We start from the raw sequence: 24,331 nt of genomic DNA, 5'->3' as shown, positions 1-24,331 counted from the left end.
CTGGTAGCTCTGGCTGACGGGATGATGTGGAATATTAGGAGTAGTTGTCCGGTAGCTCTGGCTGATGGGATTATGTGGGATATTAGTGGTATTAGTCTGGTAGCTCTGGCTGATGGGATAATGTTGGATATTAGGGGTAGTAGTCCAGTAGCTCTGGCTGATGGGATGATGTTGGATATTAGGGGATTGTAGTCTGGTGGCTCTGGCTGACGGGATGATTTGGGATATTAGGGGTAGTAGTCCGGTGGCTCTGGCTGATGGGATAATAAGGGATATTTGGAGTAGTAGTCCTGTGGCTCTGGCTGATGGGATGATGCGGGATATCAGAGTTAGTAGTCCGGTGGCTCTAACGGGATTATGTGGTATATTAGGGGTTGGTTTCCGGTGGCACTGGCTGACGGGGCGATGTGGGATATTAGTGGTAGTAGTCCGGTAGCTCTGGCTGATGGGATGATGTGGGATTATCGGGGCAGTAGTCGGGTGGCTCTGGCTGATGGGACGATGTGAGATATTAGTGGTAGCAGTCCGGTAGCTCTGGCTGACGGGATGATGTGAGATATTAGGAGTAGTAGTCGGGTGGCTCTGGCTGACGGGATGATGTGGGATATTAGGGGTAGTAGTCCGGTAGCTCTTTCTGATGGGATGATGTGGGATATTAGTGATATTTGTCCGGTAGCTCTGGCTGACGGGATGATGTGGGATATTAGGGGTAGTAGTCCGGTGGCTCTGGCTGATGGGATAATGTGGGATATTAGGGCTAGTAGTCCAGTAGCTCTGCCTGATGGGATGATGTGGGATATTAGGGTATTGTAGTCTGGTAGCTCTGGCTGACGGGATGATGTGGGATATTAGGAGTAGTTGTCAGGTAGCTCTGGCAGATGGGATGATGTGTGATATTTGGGTTAGCAGTCCGGTGTCTCTAACGGGATTATGTGGGATATTAATCCTGTGGCTCTGGCTGACGGGATGATGTGGGATATTAGTGGTAGTAGTCCGGTAGCTCTGGCTGACGGGATGATGTGGGATATTAGGGGTAGAAGTCCGGTAGCTCTGGCTGATAGGATGATGTACGTAGGATATTAGGAATGGTAGTCTGGTGGCTCTGGCTGACAGGATGATGTGGGATATTAGGGATAGTAGTCCGGCGGCTGTGACGGGATGATGTTGGATATTAAGGGTATTAGTCCGGTATCTCTGGCTGACAGGATGATGTGGGATATTACGGGTAGTAGTCCGGTGGCTCTGACGGGATGATGTGGGATATTAGGGTTAGTAGTCCGGTAGCTCTGGCTGATGGGATGTTGTGGGATAGTAGTGTTAGTAGTCCGGAAGCTCTAGCTGACAGGATGATGAGGGATATTAGAAGTAGTAGTCCGATGGCTCTGGCTGACAGGACAATGTGAGATATTAGTGGTAACAGTCTGGTAGCTATGGCTGATGGGATGATCTGATATTAGGAGTAGTAGTCGGGTGGCTCTGGCAGATGGGAAGATGTGGGATATTAAGGGTACTAGTCCGGTGGCTCTGACGGGATGGTGTGGAATATTAGGGGTAGTAGTCCGGTAGCTCTGGCTGACGGGATGATGTGGAATATTAGGAGTAGTTGTCCGGTAGCTCTGGCTGATGGGATGATGTGGGATATTAGTGGTATTAGTCCGGTGGCTCTGGCTGACGGGATGATGTGGGATATTAGGAATAGTAGTCTGGTAGCTCTGGCTGACGGGATGATGTGGGATATTAGGGGTAGTAGTCCGGTAGCTCTGGCTGGCGGTATGTTGTGGGATATTAGGTGTAGTAGTCCGTGGCTCTGACGGGATGATGTGGGATATTAGGGTTAGTAGTCCGGTGGCTCTGGCTGACGGGATGATGTGGGATAATAGGGGTAGAAGTCCGGTAGCTCTGGCTGAAGGGATGATGTAGGATATTAGGGATGGTAGTCTGGTGGCTCTGGCTGACAGGATGATGTGGGATATTAGGGATAGTAGTCCGGCGGCTATGACGGGATGATGTGGAATATTAGCGGTAGTAGTCTGGTAGCTCTGGCTGACGGGATGATGTGGAATATTAGGAGTAGTTGTCCGGTAGCTCTGGCTGATGGGATTATGTGGGATATTAGTGGTATTAGTCTGGTAGCTCTGGCTGATGGGATAATGTGGGATATTAGGGGTAGTAGTCCAGTAGCTCTGGCTGATGGGATGATGTTGGATATTAGGGGATTGTAGTCTGCTGGCTCTGGCTGACGGGATGATTTGGGATATTAGGGGTAGTAGTCCGGTGGCTCTGGCTGATGGGATAATAAGGGATATTTGGAGTAGTAGTCCTGTGGCTCTGGCTGATGGGATGATGCGGGATATCAGAGTTAGTAGTCCGGTGGCTCTAACGGGATTATGTGGTATATTAGGGGTTGGTTTCCGGTGGCACTGGCTGACGGGGCGATGTGGGATATTAGTGGTAGTAGTCCGGTAGCTCTGGCTGATGGGATGATGTGGGATTTTTGGGGCAGTAGTCGGGTGGCTCTGGCTGATGGGACGATGTGGGATATTAGTAGTAGCAGTCCGGTAGCTCTGGCTGATGGGATGATGTGAGATATTAGGAGTAGTAGTCGGGTGTCTCTGGCTGACGGGATGATGTGGGATATTGGGGTATTAGTCCGTTGGCTCTTACGGAATGATGTGGATATTAGGGGTAGTAGTTTGGTCGCTCTGGCTGACGGGATGATGTGGGATATTAGGGGTAGTAGTCCGGTAGCTCTTTCTGATGGGATGATGTGGGATATTAGTGATATTTGTCCGGTAGCTCTGGCTGACGGGATGATGTGGGATATTAGGGGTAGTAGTCCGGTGGCTCTGGCTGATGGGATAATGTGGGATATTAGGGCTAGTAGTCCAGTAGCTCTGCCTGAAGGGATGATGTGGGATATTAGGGTATTGTAGTCTGGTAGCTCTGGCTGACGGGATGATGTGGGATATTAGGAGTAGTTGTGCGGTAGCTCTGGCAGATGGGATGATGTGTGATATTTGGGTTAGCAGTCCGGTGTCTCTAACGGGATTATGTGGGATATTAAGGGTAGTAGTCCTGTGGCTCTGGCTGACGGGATGATGTGGGATATTAGTGGTAGTAGTCCGGTAGCTCTGGCTGACGGGATGATGTGGGATATTAGTGGTAGAAGTCCGGTGGCTCTGGCTGATGGGATGATGTGGGATTTTAAGGGCAGTAGTCCGGTGGCTCTGACAGGATGATGTGGGATATTAGGGTTAGTAGTCCGGTGGCTCTGACTGACGGTATTTTGTGGGATATTAGGTGTAGTATTTCAGTGGCTCTGGCTGATCCGATGATGTGGTATATTAGTGGCAGTTTTCCGGTGGCTCTGACGGGATGATGTGGAATATTAGGGGTAGTAGTTCGGTGGCTCTGGCTGACCGGATGATGTCAGATATTAGGGGTAGTTATCCCATGGCTCTGATGATGTGGGATATTAGGGGTAGGAGTCTGGTGGGTCTGGCTGATGGGACGATGTGGGATATTAGAGGTAGTAGTCCGGTAGCTCTGGCTGAAGAGATGATGTGGGATGTTAGGGGTAGTAGTCCAGCGGCTCTTGCTGACAGGATGATGTGGGTTATTAGGGGTAGTAGTCAGGTAGCTCTTGCTGATAGGATGATGTTGGATATTAGGAACAGTAGTCGGGTGGCTGTGGCTGACTGGATTATCTGCGATATTCGGGGTATTAGTCCTGTGGCTCTGACTGGATAATATGGAATATTAGTTGTAGTAGTTCGGTGGCTCTGACTGACGGGATGATGTGGAATATTAGGTGTAGTAGTCCGGTAGCTCTGGCTGATGGGATGATGTGGGATACTAAGGGTAGTAGTCCTGTAGCTCTGGATGACACGATGATGTGGGATATTAGGGGATTGTAGTCTGATGGCTCAGGCTGACGGGATGATGTGGAATATTAGGTGTAGTTGTCCAGTGGCTCTGGCTGATGGGATAATGTGGGATATTAGGGGTAGTAGTCCAGCAGCTCTGGCTGACGGGATGATGTTGAATATTAGGGGATTGTAGTCTGGTGGCTCTGGCTGACGGGATGATGTGTGATATTAGGGGTAGTAGTCCGGCGGCTGTGGTGGGATGACGTGGGATATTAGGGGTAGTAATCCGGTAGCTCTGGCTGATGGGATGTTGTGGGATATTAGTAGTAGTAGTCCGGAAGCTCTGACTGACTGGATGATGTGGGATATTAGGGGTAGTAGTCCAGTGGCTTTGGCTGATGGGATGATGTGGGATTTTAGAGGTAGTAGTCTGGTGGCTCTGACGGGAAGATGTGGGATTTTAGGGGTAGTAGTCCAGTTGCTCTGGCGGACAGGACGATGTGGGTTATTAGGGCAAGTAGTCCGGTAGCTCTTGCTGAAGGGATGATATGGGATATTAGGAGCAGTAGTAGGGTGGCTCTGGCTGACTAGATGAGGTGGAATATTAGAGGTAGTAGTCCAGTGGCTCTGGCTGATGGGATAATGTGGGATATTAGGGGTAGTAGTCCAGTAGCTCTGGCTGACGTGATGATGTCAGATATTAGGGGATTGTAGTCTGGTGGCTCTGGCTAACGGGATGATGTGGGATATTAGGGGTAGTAGTCCGGCGGCTGTGACGGGATGATGTGAGATATTAGGGGTAGTAATCTGGGAGATCTGGCTGATGGGATGTTGTGGGATATTAGTGGTAGTAGTCCGGTAGCTCTGCCTGATGGGAAGATGTGGGATATTAGGAGTAGTAGTCCGGTGGCTCTGGCTGACGGGTTGATGTGAGATATAAGGAGTAGTAGTCGGGTGGCTCTGACTGACGGGATGATGTGGGTTATTAGGGGTATTAGTCCGGTGGCTCTGACTGGATGATGTGGAATATTAGGGGTAGTAGTCCGGTAGCTCTGGCTGACGGGATTATGTGGAATATTAACATAGTAACATAGTAACATAGTTATTAAGGTTCAAGGGAGACTTTAAGTCCATCTAGTTCAACCCATATCCTATCCTAACTTGCCCTAACATGTTGATCCAGAGGAAGGCAAAAAAACCCCATGTGGCAACAGTAAGCTTCACATTGGGGAAAAAAATTCCTTCCCGACTCCACATACGGCAATCAGACTAGCTCCCTGGATCAACGCAATATTAAGGAGACTAGTGTATATACCCTGTAATATTATACTTTTCAAGAAAGGCATCCAGTCCCTTCTTAAATTTTAGTAGTGAATCACTCATTACAACATCATATGGCAGAGAGTTCCATAGTCTCACTGCTCTTACAGTAAAGAATCAGCATCTGTGAGTATGCTTAAACCTTCTTTCCTCCAGACGTAGAGGATGCCCCCTTGTCCCCGTCACAGGTCTAAGAGTAAAAAGATCATTAGAAAGGTCTTTGTATTGTCCCCACATATATTTATACATTGTAATAAGATCACCCCTAAGCCTTCGATTCTCCAAACTAAATAACCCCAAGTGTAATAACCTGTCTTGGTATTGCAGACCCCCTAGTTCCCTAATAACCTTGGTCGCTCTTCTCTGCACCCGCTCCAGTTCAGCTATGTCTTTCTTATACACCGGAGACCAGAACTGTACACAGTATTCTAAGTGTGGTCGCACTAGTGACTTATATAGAGGTAAAATTATGTTCTCCTCATGAGCATCTATGCCTCTTTTAATGCATCCCATTATTTTATTTGCCTTTGCAGCAGCTGCTTGACTCTGGCCACTAAATGTGAGTTTGTCGTCCACCCATACACCCAGGTCTTTTTCAGTGACTGTTTTGCCCAGTGTTTTACAATTAAGCACATAATTATACAACTTGTTCGTTCTACCCAAGTGCATGACCTTACATTTATCCCCATTAAAGCTCATTTGCCATTTATCAGCCCAAGCTTCTAGTTTACATAAATCCTCCTGTAATATAAAATTGTCCTCCTCTGTATTAATTACCCTGCAGAGTTTAGTGTCATCTGCAAATATTGAAATTCTACTCTCTATGCCCCCTACAAGGTCATTAATAAATATGTTAAAAAGAAGCGGGCCCAAAACTGACCCCTGTGGTACCCCACTGCTAACCGTGACCCAGTCCGAGTGTGCTCCATTAATAACCACCCTTTGTTTCCTATCCCTGAGCCAGCTCTTAACCCACCTACACATATTTTCCCCTATCCCCATTGTTCTCATTTTATGTATCAACCTTTTGTGTGGCACCGTATCAAAAGCTTTTGAAAAGTCCATGTACACCACGTCCACTGCATTCCCTTGGTCCAGTCCGGAACTTACCTCTTCATAAAAGCTTATCAGATTAGTCTGACAGGAACGGTCCCTTGTAAACCCATGTTGATATTGGGTCATGAGGTTATTCTTCTTCAGATACTCCAGTATAGTATCTCTTAGAAAACCCTCCAGGATTTTACCCACAGTTGAGGTTAAACTTACTGGCCTATAATTTCCAAGTTCAGTTTTTGTCCTCTTTTTGAATATTGGCACCACATTTGCTATACGCCAGTCCTGTGGTACAGACCCTGTTATTATGGAATCTTTAAAGATTAAAAATAGTGGTCTATCTATGACTGTGCTTAATTCCTGCAGTACTCGGGGGTGTATCCCATCCGGGCCCGGGGATTTGTCAATTTTAGTGATTTGTAGATGCCGCCGTACTTCCTGCTGGGTTAAGCGGTATAAATCCGGTAACTCTGGCTGACGGCATGATGTGGATTATTAGTGATATTAATCCGGTAGCTCTGGCTGACGGGATGATGTGGGATATTAGGTGTAGTAGTCCGTTGACTCTGGCTGATGGGATAATGTGGGATATTAGGGGTAGTAGTCCAGTAGCTCTGGCTGACGGGATGATGTGGGATATTAGGGGATTGCAGTCTGGTGTCTCTGGCTGATGGGATGATGTGGGATATTAGGGGTAGTAGTCCGGTGGCTCTGGCTGATGGGATGATGTGGGATATCAGGGTTAGTAGTAAGGTGGCTCTAACGGGATTATGTGGGATATTAGGGGTAGTCGTCCGGTGGCTCTAGCTGACAGGATGATGTGGGATATTAGGGGCAGTAGTCCGGTGGCTCTGGCTGATGGGACGATGTGGGATATTAGTGGTAGTAGTCCGGTAGCTCTGGCTGACGGCATGATGTGGAATATGAGTAGTAGTTGGGTGGCTCTGGCTGACGGGATCATATGGGATACTGGGGTATTAGTCCGGTGGCTCTGACGGGATGATGTGGAATATTAGGGGTAGTAGTTTGATGGCTCTGGCTGATGGGATGATGTGGGATATTAGGGGTAGTAGTCCGGTAGCTCTGGCTGACGGGATGATGTGGGATATTAGGGGTAGTAGTCCGGTGGCGCTGGCTGATGGGATAATGTGGGATATTAGGGGTATTAGTCTGGTAGCTCTGGCTGAAGGGATGATGTGGGATATTAGGGGTAGTAGTTCAGTGGCTCCGGCTGATGGGATGATGTGGGATATCAGGGTTAGCAGTCCGGTGTCTCTAACGGATTATGTGGGATATTAGGGGTAGTAGTCCGGTGGCTCTTGCTGACAGGATGATATGGGATATTAGTGGTAGTAGCTCGTTAGCTCTGGCTGATGGGATGATGTGGAATATTAGGGTTAGTAGTCCGGTGGCTCCGGCTGATGGGATTGTGTGGGATATTAGGGGTAGTATTCCAGTGGCTCTGGCTGATTGGATGATGTGGGATATTAGGGGCAGTAGTCCGGTGGCACTGACAGGATGATGTGGAATATTAGGGGTAGTAGTCAGTGGTTCTGGCTGACGGGATGATGTGGGATATTAGCGGTAGTAGTCAGTGGCTCTGGCTGACGGGATGATGTGGTGTAATAGGGGTAGTAGTCCGGTGGCTCTGGCTGATGGGAAAATGTGGGATATTAGGGGTAGTAGGCCAGTAGCTCTGGCTGACGGGATGATGTGGGATATTAGTGGTATTAGTCCGGTAGCTCTGGCTGATGGGATGATGTGGGATATTAGGGGTAGTAGTCCGGTGGCTCTGGCTGATGGGTTAATGTGGGATATTAGGGGTAGTAGTCCATTAGCTCGGGCTGACGGGAAGATGTGGGATATCAGGGTTAGTAGTCCGGTGGCTCTGGCTGATGGGATGATGTGGGATATTAGGAGTAGTAGTCCGGTGGCTCTGGCTGATGGGATGATGTGGGATATTAGGCGTAGTAGTCCGGTGGCTCTGGCTGATGGGATGATGTGGGATATTAGGGTTAGTAGTCCGGTGGCTCTAACGGGATTATGTGGGATATTAGGGGTAGCAGTCCGATGGCTCTGACTGACGGGATTATGTGGGATATTAGTGGTAGTAGTTCGGTATCTCTGGCTGATGTTATGATGTGGGATATTAGGGGCAGAAGTCCGGTGGCTCTGGCTGACGAACGATGTGGGATATTAGTGGTAGCTAGAGTTGAGCGAAACAGGTTGATCAGATTCAAAAATCGCCGACTTTCGCCAAAGTCGGGTTTCGCCGATCGAAACCCGACCCTAGCGTGAGGTCGGCCATGAGGTCGCCGATCAGGGCGCCAAAGTCACGTTTCAAATTATGCTTTCAGCGCCTTTTCTCACTCAATGATGGAGGACGCACACTGTGGGCAACGTCATGACATGCGCAGCGACCAGCACCATCTTAAAGAAGGGCATTGAATTGATTGGCTGGCTTTGTATGGCGTCACAGTGGGTGTAAAAGGCTGTGAACGCCGACCGCCATCTTACTTCTGCCGATCTTACAATAGGGAGAGGTGCTGCTGCTGATTCTGAAAAGGGAGAGTGTTAGGCAGGGAAGAAGAAAAAAAAACTGCTTCTGCTAATAGCGCTTTTTACTGTACAGTTAGTGTGCAGTGAAAGGGGAGGATTTTTGTTGTGTGCAACAGCACTGGTGGTGATTAGGCTGCCTTTTAAGGCTACCTGCTAGCTGCATTGCTGTGTGCACACTTCTGTTCAAACTGCTTTTTTTCAAAGCACTCCAAATTTTATTATTTTGTCCTGGTGAGTTACTGAGCGTTCATTTTTTCACGCACCGTCTAGCGGTGTACGCTCCTCACACACTACCGTGTACCGGTTGGTATCACGGACAAATAGAAGCTATCTGGGTATGACTCTGGAAGAAAAAGCCGAGGAGTTTGCCCGTTTTTCCAGACCTACACCTTAGAGTTGTGTCCGTTTTTCAAACAGTTTCGTATATCTGCTGTTTGATTACAGTCAAAACTAGACACAGACAGCGTGTGTCAGTCTGTATACAAATACACAGAGCTTGACAATTTTCCATACAGACACCGTCTAGCGGTGTACGCTCCTCACACACTACCTTGTACCGGCTGGTATCACGGACAAGTAGAAGGTATCTGGGTGTGACTCTGGAAAAAAAAGCAGAGGAGTTTTTCCAGACCTACACCTTAGAGTCGTGTCCGTTTTTCAAACAGTTTCGTATATCTGCTGTTTGATAATGGTCAAAACTAGACAGAGACAGCGTGTGTCAGTCCGTGTAGAAATACACGGAGCTTGACAATTTTATATACACACACCGCACAGCAGTGTACGCTCCTCACACACTACCGTGTACCGCCTTCTAGCACGGACAAATAGAAGCTACCTGTGTGTGACTCTGGAAAAAAAAAGCAGAGGAGTTTTTCCAGACCTACACCTTAGAGTCGTGTCCGTTTTTCAAACAGTTTCGTATAACTGCTGTTTGATTATGGTAAAAACTAGACAGAGACAGCGTGTGTCAGTCCTTATACAAATACACGGAGCTTGACAATTTTACATACACACACCGTACAGCGGTGTACGCTCCACACACACTACCGTGTACTGCCTTCTAGCACGGACAAATAGAAGCTACTTGTGTGTGACTCTGGAAAAAAAAACAAGGAGTTTTTCCGTTTTTCCAGACCTACACCTTAGAGTCGTGTCCATTTTTCAAACAGTTTCGTATATATGCTGTTTGATAATGGTCAAAACTAGACAGAGACAGCGTGTGTCAGTCCATACACAAATACACGGAGCTTGACAATTTTACATACACACACCGTACAGCGGTGTACGCTCCTCATACACTACCGTGTACCGCCTTCTAGCACGGACAAATAGAAGCTACCTGTGTGTAACTCTGGAAAAAAAAACTGAGGAGTTTTTCCGTTTTCCAGACCTACATCTTAGAGTCGTGTCCGTTTTTCAAACAGTTTTGTATATCTGCTGTTTGATAATGGTCTAAACTAGACAGAGACAGTGTGTGTCAGTCCGCATACAAATACACGGAGCTTGACAATTTTATATACACACACCGTACAGCGGTGTACGCTCCTCACACACTACCGTGTACCGCTTTCTAGCACGGACAAATAGAAGCTACCTGTGTGTGACTCGGGAAAAAAAAACGAGGAGTTTTTCCGTTTTTCCAGACCTACATCTTAGAGTCGTGTCCATTTTTCAAACATTTTCGTATATCTGCTGTTTGATAACGGTCAAAACTAGACAGAGACAGCGTGTGTCAGTCCGTTTACAAATATATGGAGCTTGACAATTTTCCTTACACACATCGTATAGAGCTGTCCGATTCTCCAACAGTATTGTATATCTGCCGTTCGCATTGCAGTCACTTTTATACCTAGTCAGCGTGTGTGTGACACTCTGTAAATACATATACGGAGATTGTTAGTTGCACAAAAATCGTATACAGCTGTACACATCTGATACAGTTCCGTATATCTGCTTATTGGATTACGGTCCAATACATACTGTGAGAGTATCTGTGACTAACATAATATATACGTTGATTTAATTTGTTTAATACACCTTACACAGCTGGAAGCTACTCATACAGTACCATCTCTCTGCTGGTATTTTTGGTACATTTTCCCAAACATGAGGAAGTATGGTGGAAGAGGCCGCGGACGTGGACAGGGGGGTGCAGCTGGTACTGATGGTGGTGGTGCATTGGCTGGTTCTGGCAAAAGCACAGCAGCAGCTAAGGCAGGAGGTGTTGAACCTGTGTCATCCTCTGGCCCAAGAAGGCCTGTAAGGTTGCCTTTTCTTGGAGTAGGAAAACCGCTTTTAAAGCCGGAGCATCAGGAACAGGTTTTGGCGTACATTGCCGAAACAGCCACCAGCTCTATTGCCTCCTCTTCTGAACGGTCGAAACCTGCAAGCACGGAGTCGTCAGTGCAGGGTTCTGGTCACAAAAAAACCCTTTTCTTGTGTCTTTCACCCCCACCAAAAGTTAAGGATGCGGCAGCCCAAACTTCAGATTACTCTATGAAGCTCTTTTCACATACTATGCCTGGGTTATCCAGTCAAATCCTTAATTCCCCAGTCCAAGATGAATCTTACATGGAGTGCACTGATGCACAGCCACTGCTAGATGATTCTGCTGGTACACTGACCCACAGCACTACATTGCCCTCGCAGTCTATTGAGCCAGAATCTGACCCTGATGAAACCCAGGTGCCGCTTCCCGCATACTATACCACCTTACACAGTGACACAGAGGAATGGAAAGAGGAAGGTGAAGATGTCTTTGAAGAGGAGGTGATGGATGTCCCAGTTCTGGGCCCGGATTGGCATCCATTGGGGGACGAGTGTGGCACTGGCAATAGTTCAGATAAGGAGAAGGATCCGCAGCAGGCATTGACATCGCAGCAGCGATTATATAGCAGGCCCGTAGCTGTCCTGAAACATGGACCAAAAACTAAAAGAGTTGCAGGACAGCTTGACCAGACGGTCAACTTAGCACAGCGTGCAAGGCCAGAAAATGTTTACAATAGTAGGAAGAGTGCAGTGTGGCACTTCTTTGTCCAAAATCCTACTGATGAGGCAAAGGTTACCTGTAAGAAGTGCGGAAGGACCTTTAGCCGAGGTAAACAACTCAGAAATTTGAATACCAGTTGCATGCTTAGACATTTAATCAACATGCACTTGCAAGAGTGGACAGACTACAAAACCTCAGGTAGCACAAGTGCACCTGCTCCGACTGAAGGTAGCCAACAGCACTCCATCGCTACCCCCACTGTAAGACCACTGCCACCATTAAGCACACCACCAGCACTAAATGTGGAGGTGTCGTCGCAAGGCCAAAGTACTCACGGAATCACAATGGTTTTGCAACACAACACTGAATCTAGGCCATCACCACCAATACCATCACCAAACCCCTCTCAATCCATCCGGTCCACCGCTACTTCCCCCAGCTCTCCAGTCCAGCTCACCCTACCAGACACTCTGAGTAGGACAAGAAAGTACTCATCCTCTCATCAGCGTACACTGTGTTTCAACGCCTACATTGCCAAATTAATCTCATTAGAGATGATGCCCTACCGTTTGGTTGAAAGCGAAGCTTTCCACAACCTCATGGCCTATGTTGTCCCACGCTATGACCTACCCAGTCAGCACTTCTTTTCTCTAAAAGCCATCCCTGCCCTCCACCGGCATGTGAAAGACTGCATTGTCCATGCACTAAAACAGTCAGTGAGTGGAAAGGTGCACCTCACAACGGATGCATGGACCAGTAGGCATGGCCAGGGTCGTTACGTGTCCATCACTGCACACTCGGCTAATGTGGTGGATGCAGGCTCCACTGGGGACAGCGGCGGTGGAACAATGCTGCCTAGCCCACAGTTTAGGAAACAGTTGGCTGTAGGCTTTCGCTCCTCCTCCTCCTCGTCTCTCAGCGAAAGCTCATCCACAGAGCGCAGTCGCACGAGCACTACATCTGCAGCTGGCAGTGTTGCAAATCAGGTGTCCCACTATCGAACAGCTAGTGGTAAGCGTCAGCAGGCTGTGTTAAAGATGATGTATTTGGGCGATATCAGACACACCGAGGAGGTACTGGCCGACTACTTGCAGCGACAAACAGAGTCATAGCTGGGCAGTCTACATCTTGAGGCAGGCAAGGTAGTCAGTGATAACGGCAAATGTTGGCATTCCAGGGTCAGGGACAGTGTTTGTGTGTGACTGTAGGGATGTGGATTTGCCATAAACTGCTCCTCCACCCACCACGGGCAGTGCATCATTGACACCTGGAACATTGGCCCACATGTGCGATTATGCCTTGCGGATCCTAAAAAGGGACCCCCGCACTGCCAAAATGATGAGGGATGACGACTACTGGCTGGCCAGCATCCTCGATCCACCCTACAAAGGCAAATTACACAACATCATGCCACTGGAGAACCTAGAGATAATTTTGGCAAACAAACAAGCAACTCTGGAAAATCGTTTGTTTGAGGCTTTTCCAGCACACAGCAGCGGTGCTGGTTCTCCCACGAGCCGTAGTGGGCACAATGGAAGAGGTGTTCGTGGTGCACACAGCAGAAGTGGCTTTGGAGACAGGGGTTTAGTGACCATGTTGTGGAATGATTTCTCAAGTACCACTCACACGACTGCTAATACTGCATCGATTAAAAGTGAAAAAATGAAATTCTCAAAGCACAGTTGTTAACAATTCCGAAAAGAGGGAAGAATAGGAAGCATTTAAGGAAACCAGGATGGATGAACACAGAACTTAAGCACATGCTAAAAAGGAAGCAAAAAATGTTTATAAAATGGAAAGAAGGAGGCATATCTAAAGAAGAATATAATGCTGTCTGCAGAACCTGCAAGGCACAAATCAGATTATCTAAAGCTGAAAATGAATTGAGGCTTGCAAGAGATGTCAAAAGCAATAATAAAGGATTTTGGGGATATGTCAAAAGTAAAAGAAAAGTCAAAGATGCTATAGGATTTTTACAGGATGAAAATGATGAAATGGTAAGACAGGATGTTGAGAAGGCTGAACTTTTAAATTCCTATTTTGCATCTGTTTTCTCTCAGAAAGGAAATGTAACATCAACTGTTATTCACTGTCCTATTAAGGGAATAGAAGAATCCAGGATATCTATAAACAGAATGATAGTGAGGAAACACTTAGCTAACCTAAATGTATTCAAGTCTCCAGGTCCAGATGAATTACACCCCAGAGTACTGAAGGAGATAGCAGAAGAAATTTTTGAACCCCTCTCCATAATCTTTGAAAATTCTTGGAGAACAGGAGAAGTGCCAGAAGACTGGAGAAGAGCAAATGTTGTTCCTATCTTCAAAAAGGGGAAGAAGGTGGACCCAGGCAACTATAGGCCGGTGAGTCTGACTTCTATACCAGGAAAGATCTTTGAACAAATTATTAAACAACATGTATGTCAATACCTGGATAAGAATGAAGTGATTAAACAGAGTCAGCATGGGTTTGTAACTAATAAGTCATGTCAGACTAATTTAATTTCCTTCTATGATGGTATTACTGATTGGGTGGATCAAGGAAATGCTGTAGATATAGTATATCTTGACTTCAGCAAAGCATTTGACAAAGTCTCTCATACAATCCTTATTGAAAAAATGACTAAGTATGGAATGGACAAGGCAACTGTTAGGTGGATTCATAACTGGCTTAGTGATCGGACCCAAAGAGTGGTCGTAAATGGCTGCACATCCAGTTGGAAGAATGTCTCAAGTGGGGTACCACAGGGCTCTGTCCTGGGCCCTGTATTGTTCAACATCTTTATCAACGATTTAGATGAAGGAATTGAGGGTAAACTGATTAAATTTGCTGATGACACAAAGCTAGGAGGGATAGCTAATACTAGAGAAGAGAGAGAGAGGATTCAAAAAGATTTAAATAAACTGGAGAAGTGGGCAGCAACTAACAGAATGGTTTTTAACAGGGAGAAATGCAAAGTACTACATCTGGGCAATAAAAATGAAAAAAGCATATATAGAATGGGAGGAATAGGGCTAAGTGACAGCACATGTGAAAAAGACTTGGGTATACTAATAGATCACAGACTGAATATGAGTCAACAGTGTGATGCAGCAGCAAAAAAGGCAAATGCAATTCTAGGATGTATTAACAGAAGCATACAGTCTAGATCACGTGAAGTAATTATTTCCCTCTACTCCTCTTTGGTCAGACCTCATCTGGAATATTGTGTCCAATTTTGGGCACCACATTTGAAAAAAGACATCAACAAACTGGAGCAAGTTCAGAAAAGAGCGACCAGAATGGTGACCGGTCTGCAAACCCTGTCTTATGAGGAAAGGTTGCAGGATTTGGGAATGTTTAGTTTGCAAAAGAGAAGACTGAGAGGAGACTTAATAGCTGTCTACAAATATCTAAAGGGCTGTCACATTGTAGAAGGATCAACTTTATTCTCATTTGCACAAGGAAAGACTAGAAGCAATGGGATGAAGCTGAATGGGAGGAGACACAGATTAGATATTAGAAAAAACTTTTTGACAGTTAGAGTGATCAATGAGTGGAACAGGCTGCCACGAGAAGTGGTGAGTTCTCCTTCAATGGAAGTCTTCAAACAGAGGCTGGACAGACATCTAACTGGGATGATTTAGCGAATCCTGCTTTGAGCAGGGGGTTGGACCAGATGGCCCAGGAGGTCCCTTCCAACTCTACGATTCTATGATTCTATGACAGGAGGCAGCAGTTGTCAACTATGGTTCCAAACTACTTTTCCCCCATATCGATGTTCTCCCTCACAGGTCATTCCCCTTTGACTATTGGGCCTCTAAACTGGACGCCTGGCCTGAATTGGCACACTATGCCTTACAGGAGTTCGCTTGCCCTGCTGCTAGTGTGTTATCTGAAAGAGTCTTCAGTGCTGCTGGATCAATCCTGACTGAAAAAAGGACCCATCTGTCGACCCAAAATGTTGATGATCTAACCTTCATTAAAACGAACCATGCATGGGTTTCAAAGGATTTTGTCCCACCTTCCCCTGGTGACACATAGGTTACCAGAAAAGTGCCTCGGTTTTTTCCTCCTCTTCCTCAGACTTGCCCAATTATGCCCTTTGCAGCAGCTGAATGTCCAGCCAACACATCTACATATGCCAATTTTTAAACCTCCCTAACTGGGCTGCCCATCCCTCCCCCAATGGCTGGGGTCAAGACCTGGCGCACCCGGGCAAGTGCCGTTGCTCTTAACAGGCGGATGGGCCCACTGATGGCTGACGGCAATGGCACAGGGCCCCTCATAGTACAATACAGTGTCTCAGACGGTGGGAGGGCCCACTCCCCGTCAGACACACCAGCATACTATGAGGGGCCCTGTGCCAGTACCGTTGACCATGATTGTGCCCCCCTTGCTTGGTCATGGCCACAGCACTTGCAAGTTGCAATACTTACCTCTACCTGCTCCACCGGTGTGTAGTCTGGGCAGTTAAATCCTTCACAGGGACGGCCACTAGAAATTTGGTGTATTGATCAATGATGGTTAAGATGTAGCTATGGCCTGTCCTGCTGGCCTCTACCTTCAGATGATCAATGGCTACCATTTGAAATGGACGTCAACTTATAAGCGGATGCAGTGGTGGATTATGATCATCTTTCACAGTTGTGATAGTCACAGACGTGTGACATTCCTGCCACCATTTTTCAATGTCTCCTCTCATGCCAATCCAATAGAATCGCCTACGGCCTGTGGGTTCTGTCTTTTGCACTCCAAAATGACCAGACACATCATGATAGGCAGTGAGGACCATGGGTACATCTCTCCCTGTGATCACAATTTGATGGAGACGAGTAACAGTGATGTGATCCACGCTACTGCGATAAAGCAATCCCTTCTTCACAAAGAACCTTTTCGCTTTCTCCACAGACACAGTAATTGAGGGTCTGCATCGCCTCTGCAACATCTACCGGGAGGTTTTCCCGCGATGAGTAATTCCAAAATTTCTGCTAACACTCGACTCTGCATCTATACTTGTATCCATGTAGTTTCCAGTAGCAGAGATTCTTGACTGGCTTACTGAGATTGAAATATATACGAAGATTTAAAAGTACCACAACACTGTATACTGGTGTACGCTATGAATACCTTTCCCTTTTTCTACTTTTTTAATTCTGGTGTAATACATAGTGAGCCTGTGAGTGCCTGTGTCTGACTCCGGAAGTATAGATGGAAATTTAACCCTTGACTGAACACACCTGGTATGTGCTGATACAGTACCTTGTTTCAAAAATTTGTAATAAGGTATCATCTGTAGGATGACTGTGACAGAGTTTGTATTGAACAGGTCCGCTTTTAGTGCCCATCCTTCTGTCGACAGCAGCAATTCACCACAGCCGTTTCACATTTCTCTGTACACAGGCCGCAGTACCTTCACTTCCTTTGTAACTATAATCGTGGCGTCCTCTGTGGCTCTTCCAATGTGGCTGGCCTAGGCCCAACCACCACAGCGCTGCACCAGTCTGAGCACACCGTCCGTATGATAGCCCCAGGCCATCTTCGTCTGCAGCTACCATCCTCTTGGCCACCCCCCATGACCGCCTCAACTGTCAGTCCTCTCTGAATCCTTTCCACTGTCTCTATTTCCTCAGCAGAACCTCCTCTTTACTGTGCTCTCTTCGCTGACTGACTCTACCAGAATCTTCCCTCAGCCTTTTATACTTCCAGTTCTGGTAACTCCGCCCACCATCGCCTAACAGTTTCTCTGACCAATGGCAGTTATTCAGTCCCATTCCTCCACTCTCCACTGCCCTCCAATGGGCAAGCTAAAACACTGCACCCTTTCTCTTTATCTTAGCGGTTTCACACATACACTGCGCTACACTTCTGCTTCTCACTACAGGCTGGTTTGTCTGTCAGTCCACCTTCCCTACATCATCCATAGTGAGTGAGCGTGTGTGGGTTAAGCCTTCTATATATACAGTGAATCGGAAAAACAAATTTTTACACTATACGTGATACAGCTTGTATCTTGTTATACAGTACCTTTGTTCGACATTTAGCATTACGGTCAAATCCATACTGTGTAAGCGTCTGAGAGTGACTACGGGACTATTTATATGGAGATTTCAATTGTACCCTAAAAAATATAAACTTGCTATCTTGTTATCCGGGACCTTTTCTACAACATTTTTTATTATGGTCAAAACTAAACTGAGTGAGCGTCTGAGGGTGACTACGGAAATATATACCTATATTTTCAATTTGGCCAACACTGTATACAGCAGAACGCTTCTGATACAGTAACCTTTTTCGCTATTTAGATTCTGGTGCAATCCATAATGAGCCTGTAAACAACCGTCTGTTACTCCGGTAATATATTTGGAACTTTAACCCCTTTCTGTCATGTGACGTACTATCCCGTCCATGTGCCCTGGGACTTAATCCCCAGGGACGAGATAGTACGTCACATTGTTCACAGCATCACAGCGATCAGCGGCGCCCACGTGGAAAGCCGGTGCAGTGCCTGTGACAGATCGCTGATCTGTCACAGTGATCTGTGATGTGACAGATCAGCGATCTGTCACATGACAGCTATGTCCCCTCTGGGACAATGTAATAAAGTTAAAAAAAAAAAAGGTGTAAAAATAATTTAAAAAAAATCGCTAAATAAATAAAAAAAAAATATTCCCTAATAAATTCATTTTTTGGAAATAATAAAAAAAAACAATAAAAGTACACATATTTGGTATCGCCGCGTCCGTAACGACCCACCCTATAAAACTGTCCCACTAGTTAACCCCTTTAGCGAACCCCTTAAAAAATAAAAATAAAAAACTAAGCAAAAAATAATGATTTATTATCATACCGCCAAACAAAATGTGCAATAACACGCGATCAAAAACGCATGTAAATATCCATGGTACCGCTGAAAACGTCATCTTATCCCGCAAAAAACAAGCTGCCACACAGCATCAGCAACAAAAAACTAAAAAAGTTATAGCTCGCAGAATAAAGCGATGCAAAAATAATTATTTTTTTATAAAATTGTTTTCATTGCATAAAAGCGCCAAAACATAAAAAAAGACCTAAATGAGGTATCACTGTAACCGTACTGACCCGAAGAATAAAACCGCTTTATCAATTTTACCGCAGGCGGAACGGTGTAAACGCACCCCCCAAAAGAAATTCATGAAACGCTGGTTTTTGTTCATTCTGCATCCCAAAAATCGGAATAAAAAGCGATCAAAAGATGTCACGTGCTGGAAAATGATACCAATAAAAACGTCAACTCGTCCCGCAAAAAATAAGACCTCAAATGACTTGGTGGGTCAAAATATGGAAAAATTATAGCTCTCAATATGTGGTGATGCTAAAACTATTTTTACAATAAAAAACGTCTTTTAGCGTATGACAGCTGCCAAAAATAAAAATCCGCTATAAATAGTAAATCAAACCCCCCGTTATCACCCCCTTAGTTAGGGAAAAATAATAAAATTAAAAGAAAATGTATTTATTTCCATTTTCCCATTAGGGTTAGGGCTAGGGCTAGGGTTAGGGCTAGGGCTAGGGCTAGGGCTAGGGTTAGGGCTAGAGCTAGGGCTGAGATTAGGGTTAGGGGTGTGTTGGGGTTAGGGTTGGAGTTATAATTGGGGGGTTTCCACTGTTTGGGCACATCAGGTGCTCTCCAAACGCAACATGGCATCTGATCTCAATTCCAGTCAATTCTGCATTGAAAAAGTCAAACGGCGCTCCTTCCCTTCCAAGCTCTGCCATGCGCCCAAAGAGTGTTTTACCCCCACATATGGGGTATCAGCCTACTCAGGACAAATTGCAAAACAACTTTTGGGGTCCAATTTCTCCTGTTCCCTTTGGAAAATAAAAAATTGGGGGCAAAAATATCATTTTTGTGGAAAAAAATGATTTTTTATTTTCACGCCCGGGCGTTATAAACTTCTGTGAAGCACTTGGGGGTTCAAAGTGCTCACCACACATCTAGATAAGTTCCGTGGGGGGTCTAGTTTCCAAAATGGGGTCACTTGTGGGTAGTTTCAATAGTTTAGGTACATCAGGGGCTCTCCAAATGCACATGACACCCGCAGACCATTCCATCAAAGTATGCATTCCAAAACGTCACTACTTCCATTCCAAGCCCCGACGTGTGCCGATACAGTAGTTTTCTCCCACATATGAGGTATCAGCATACTCAGGACAAATTGGACAACAACTTTTGGTGTCCAATTTCTCCTGTTACCCTTGGGAAAATAAAAAAATTGGGGACTAAATGATCAGGTTTGTGGAAAAAATATGATTTTTTTATTTTCACGCCCAGGCGTTATAAACTTCTGTGAAGCCCTTGGGGGTTCAAAGTGCTCACCACACATCTAGATAAGTTCCTTAGGGGTCTAGTTTCCAAAATGGTGTCATTTGTCAGGGGGTTTCCACTGTTTAGGTACATTAGGGGCTCTCCAAATGCAACATGACACCCGCAGAGCATTCCATCAAAGGCTGCATTCCAAGACATCACTACTTCCCTTTCGGGCCCCGGCGTGTGCCCATACAGTAGTTTTCTCCCACATATGGGGTATCAGCGTACTCAGGACAAATTGGACAACAACTTTTGGGGTCCAATTTCTCCTGTTACCCTTAGGAAAATAAAAAAAATGGGGACTAAATGATCATGTTTGTTGAAAAAATACGATTGTTTTATTTTCACGCCCGGTCGTTATAAACTTCTGTGAAGCACTGGGGGGATCAAAGTGCTCACCACACATCTAGATAAGTTCCTTGGGGGGTCTAGTTTCCAAAATGGTGTCATTTGATTGGGGTTTTCACTGTTTTGGTACATCAGGGGCTTTCCAAACGTGTCCGATCTCAATTCCAGCCAAAAACGTCAAATGGCGCTGCTTCCCTTCTGAGCTCTGCCATGCGCCCAAATAGTCGTTTACACCCACATTTGGGGTATCAGTGTACTCAGGACAAATTGCACAATAACTTTTAGGGTTCTGTTACCATTGGAAAAATAAAAATTGGGGGTGAAAAGATCATTTTTGTGGAAAAAATATGATTTTTTAATTGTACCGCTGTACGTTATAAACTTCTGTGAAGCCCTTGTGGGTTCAAAGTTCTCAACACATATCTAGACAAGTTCCTTGGGGGGTCTAGTTTCCAAAATGGGGTCACTTGTGGGGGTTTCCACTGTTTAGGTACATCAGGGGCTCTCCAAACGTGACATGGCGTCTGATCAGAATTCCAGCCAATTTTGCATTGAAAAAATCAAACGGCGCTCCTTCCCTTCTGAGCTCTGCCATGCACCGAAACAGTGGTTCCCCCCCCATATCAGGTATCAGCGTACTCAGGACAAACTGCACAATAACTTTTGCAGTCCAATTTCTCCTGTTACCCTTGGTAAAATAAAAAAAATTGAATCTGAAGTATTTTTTTGTGAACAAAAGTTAAATGTTCATTTTTTTTTTAAATATTCAAAAAATTCCTGTGACGCACCTGAAGGGTTAATAAACTTCTTGAATGTGGTTTTGAGCACCTTAAGGGGTGCAGTTTTTAGAATGGTGTCACTTGTGGGTATTTTCCATCATATAGACCCCTCAAAGTGGCTTCAAATGTGATGTGGTCCGTAAAAATAAAATGGTGTTGTAAAAAATGAGAAATCCCTGGTCAACTTTTAACCCTTATAACTTCCTAACAAAAAAAATTTTGGTTCCAAAATTGTGCTGATGTAAAGTAAACATGTTGGAAATGTTACTTATTAAGTTTTTTGTGCACCGTATCTCTGTGATTTAAGGGCATAAAAATTCAAAGTTGGAAAATTGCGAAATTTTAAAAATTTTCGCCAAATTTCCATTTTTTCACAAATAAACGCACATTATTTGAATGAAATTTTACCACTATCATGAAGTACAATATGTCCCGAGAAATCAGAATCACCAGGATCCATGGAAGCGTTTCAGAGTTATTACCTCATAAAGGGACAGTGGTCAGAATTGTAAAAATTGGCCTGGTCATGAACGTGCAAACCACCTTTGGGGGTTAAGGGGTTAAGATTACCCCAACACTGTATACAGCTATACGCTTGTGTTACATAACCAATTTACAGCTTTTCATATTCTTGTGTAATCCATACTGGGCCTGGGAGCGTTTGTGTCTGCCTCCTGAAATGTATACGGAGAATCAGAATGTTTACACTATACTATATATAGCTTGTATCTGGTGATATTGTACTTTTTTCAACTTGTTATTTTATTGAGTTATCCATACTGAGCCTGTGAGCATCTGTGTATGCCTCATGAAATATATACGGAGATTTACGGTTATCCATAGACTGTATAGAGCTGTACGCTTCTGATACAGTACCATATATCTGCTGGTATTTTTGGTCCATTTTTAAAAACATGAGGAAGTATGGTGGAAGAGGACGCGGATGTGGGCGTGGAGTGCCACCTGGTACTGATGGTGTTGGTGGTGCATCTGCTGGTAGTGCCTAAAACACAATAGCAGCTAAGGCAGGAGGTGTTGAGCCAGTGTCATGGTGTAGCTCTGGAAGGCCTGTAAGGCTCCCTTTTCTGGGAGTAGGTAGACTGCTTTTAAAGCCGGAGTATCAGGGACTGTTTGTGGCTTACATTGCTGAAACAGCCTCCAGCTCTTTCGCCTCCTCTTCTGAAGTTGTAAAAAATGCAAGCACTGAGTCGTAACTGCAGGCTTCTGGTCAGGAGCAACCCCTTTCCTTGTGTCCTTCACTCACACCAAAAGTGAAGGATGTGGAAGCACACACCTCAGATTACTGCATGGAGCTCTTTTCACATATCATGCCTGGGTTAATTAAAAATAGGGCCCATCATGTACTGGAGCATTGTAAATTGGGCAGATCAGACACTGGAGCAGCATCTAAGGGGCCCTTTATACACTGGAGCATTACAAATGGGGCCCATTATATATGGAGCATTATTAGGGACCATAATACACTGGAGCATCATCCATGAGGCCCATCATGTACTGGAGCATTGTAAATGGGGCAGATCAGACTCTGGAGCAGCATTTAAGGGGCCCATTATACACTGGAGCATTACAAATGGGGCCCATTATATATGGAGCATTATTAGGGCCCATGATACACTGGAGCATCATCCATGAGGCTCATCATGTACAGGAGCATTGTAAATGGGGCAGATCAGATACTGGAGCAGCATCTAAGGGGCACATTATACACTGGAGCATTGCAAATGGGGCCCATTTTATTTGGAGCATTATTGGAGCCCATCATACACTGGAGCATCATCCATGAGGCCCATCATGTACTGGAGCAATGTAAATGGGGCAGATCAGACACTGGAGCAGCATCTAAGGGGCCCATTATACACTGGAGCATTACAAATGGTGCCCATTATATATGGAGCATTATTGGAGCCCATCATACACTGGAGCATCATCCATGAGGCCCATCATGTACTGGAGCAATGTAAATGGGGCAGATCAGACACTGGAGCAGCATCTAAGGGGCCCATTATACACTGGAGCATTACAAATGGGGCCCATTATATATGGAGCATTATTAGGGCCCATGATACACAGGAGCATCATCCATGAGGCCCATCATGTACTGGAGCAATGTAACTGGGGCAGATCAGACACTGGAGCAGCATCTAATGGGCACATTATACACTGGAGCATTACAAATGGGGCCCATTATATATGGAGCATTATTAGGGCCCATGATACACTGGAGCATCATCCATGAGGCCCATCATGTACTGGAGCATTGTAAATGGGGCCCATTATATATGGAGCATTATTGGAGCCCATCATACACTGGAGCATCATCCTTGAGACCCATCATGTACTGGAGCAATGTAAATGGGGCAGATCAGACACTGGAGCAGCATCTAAGGGGCCCATTATACACTGGAGCATTACAAATGGGGCCCATTATATATGGAGCATTATTAGGGCCCATGATACACAGGAGCATCATCCATGAGGCCCATCATGTACTGGAGCATTGTAAATGGGGCAGATCTGACACTGGAGCGGCATCAAAGGGGCCCATTATACACTGGAGCATTGCAAATGGGACCCCATTATATATGGAGCATTACTGGAGCCCATCATACACTGGAGCATCATCCATGAGACCCATCATGTACTGGAGCAATGTAAATGGGGCAGATCAGACACTGGAGCAGCATCTAAGGGGCCCATTATACACTGGAGCATTACAAATGAGGCCCATTATATATGGAGCATTATTAGGGCCCATGATACACAGGAGCATCATCCATGAGGCCCATCATGTATTGGAGCATTGTAAATGGGGCAGATCAGACACTGGAGCGGCATCTAAGGGGCCCATTATACACTGGATCATTACAAATGGGACCCATTATATATGGAGCATTATTGGAGCCCATCATACACTGGAGCATTATACATTATACATTATACATTATACATTATACACTGGAGCATTACAAATGGTGCCCATTATATATGGAGCATTATTGGAGCCCATCATACACTGGAGCATCATCCATGAGGCCCATCATGTACTGGAGCAATGTAAATGGGG

General features: G+C 45.6%; 1 protein-coding gene across 6 annotated transcripts in view; it reads right to left on the bottom strand.

Annotated features, from left to right (window-relative positions):
* The window catches only part of CTNND2 (catenin delta 2), a 3,465,616-nt gene that overhangs the window by 3,434,709 nt on the left and 6,576 nt on the right, over positions 1-24,331 (bottom strand). The gene's annotated exons all lie outside the window — the stretch shown is intronic.

Source organism: Dendrobates tinctorius, unplaced genomic scaffold, assembly GCF_039654945.1.
Source record: "Dendrobates tinctorius isolate UK_male_01 unplaced genomic scaffold, ASM3965494v1 ptg000100l, whole genome shotgun sequence".
NCBI lineage: Eukaryota > Metazoa > Chordata > Amphibia > Anura > Dendrobatidae > Dendrobates > Dendrobates tinctorius.
The sequence above is the reverse complement of the archived record's forward strand: the minus strand, read 5'-3'. Positions and strand labels throughout refer to the sequence as shown.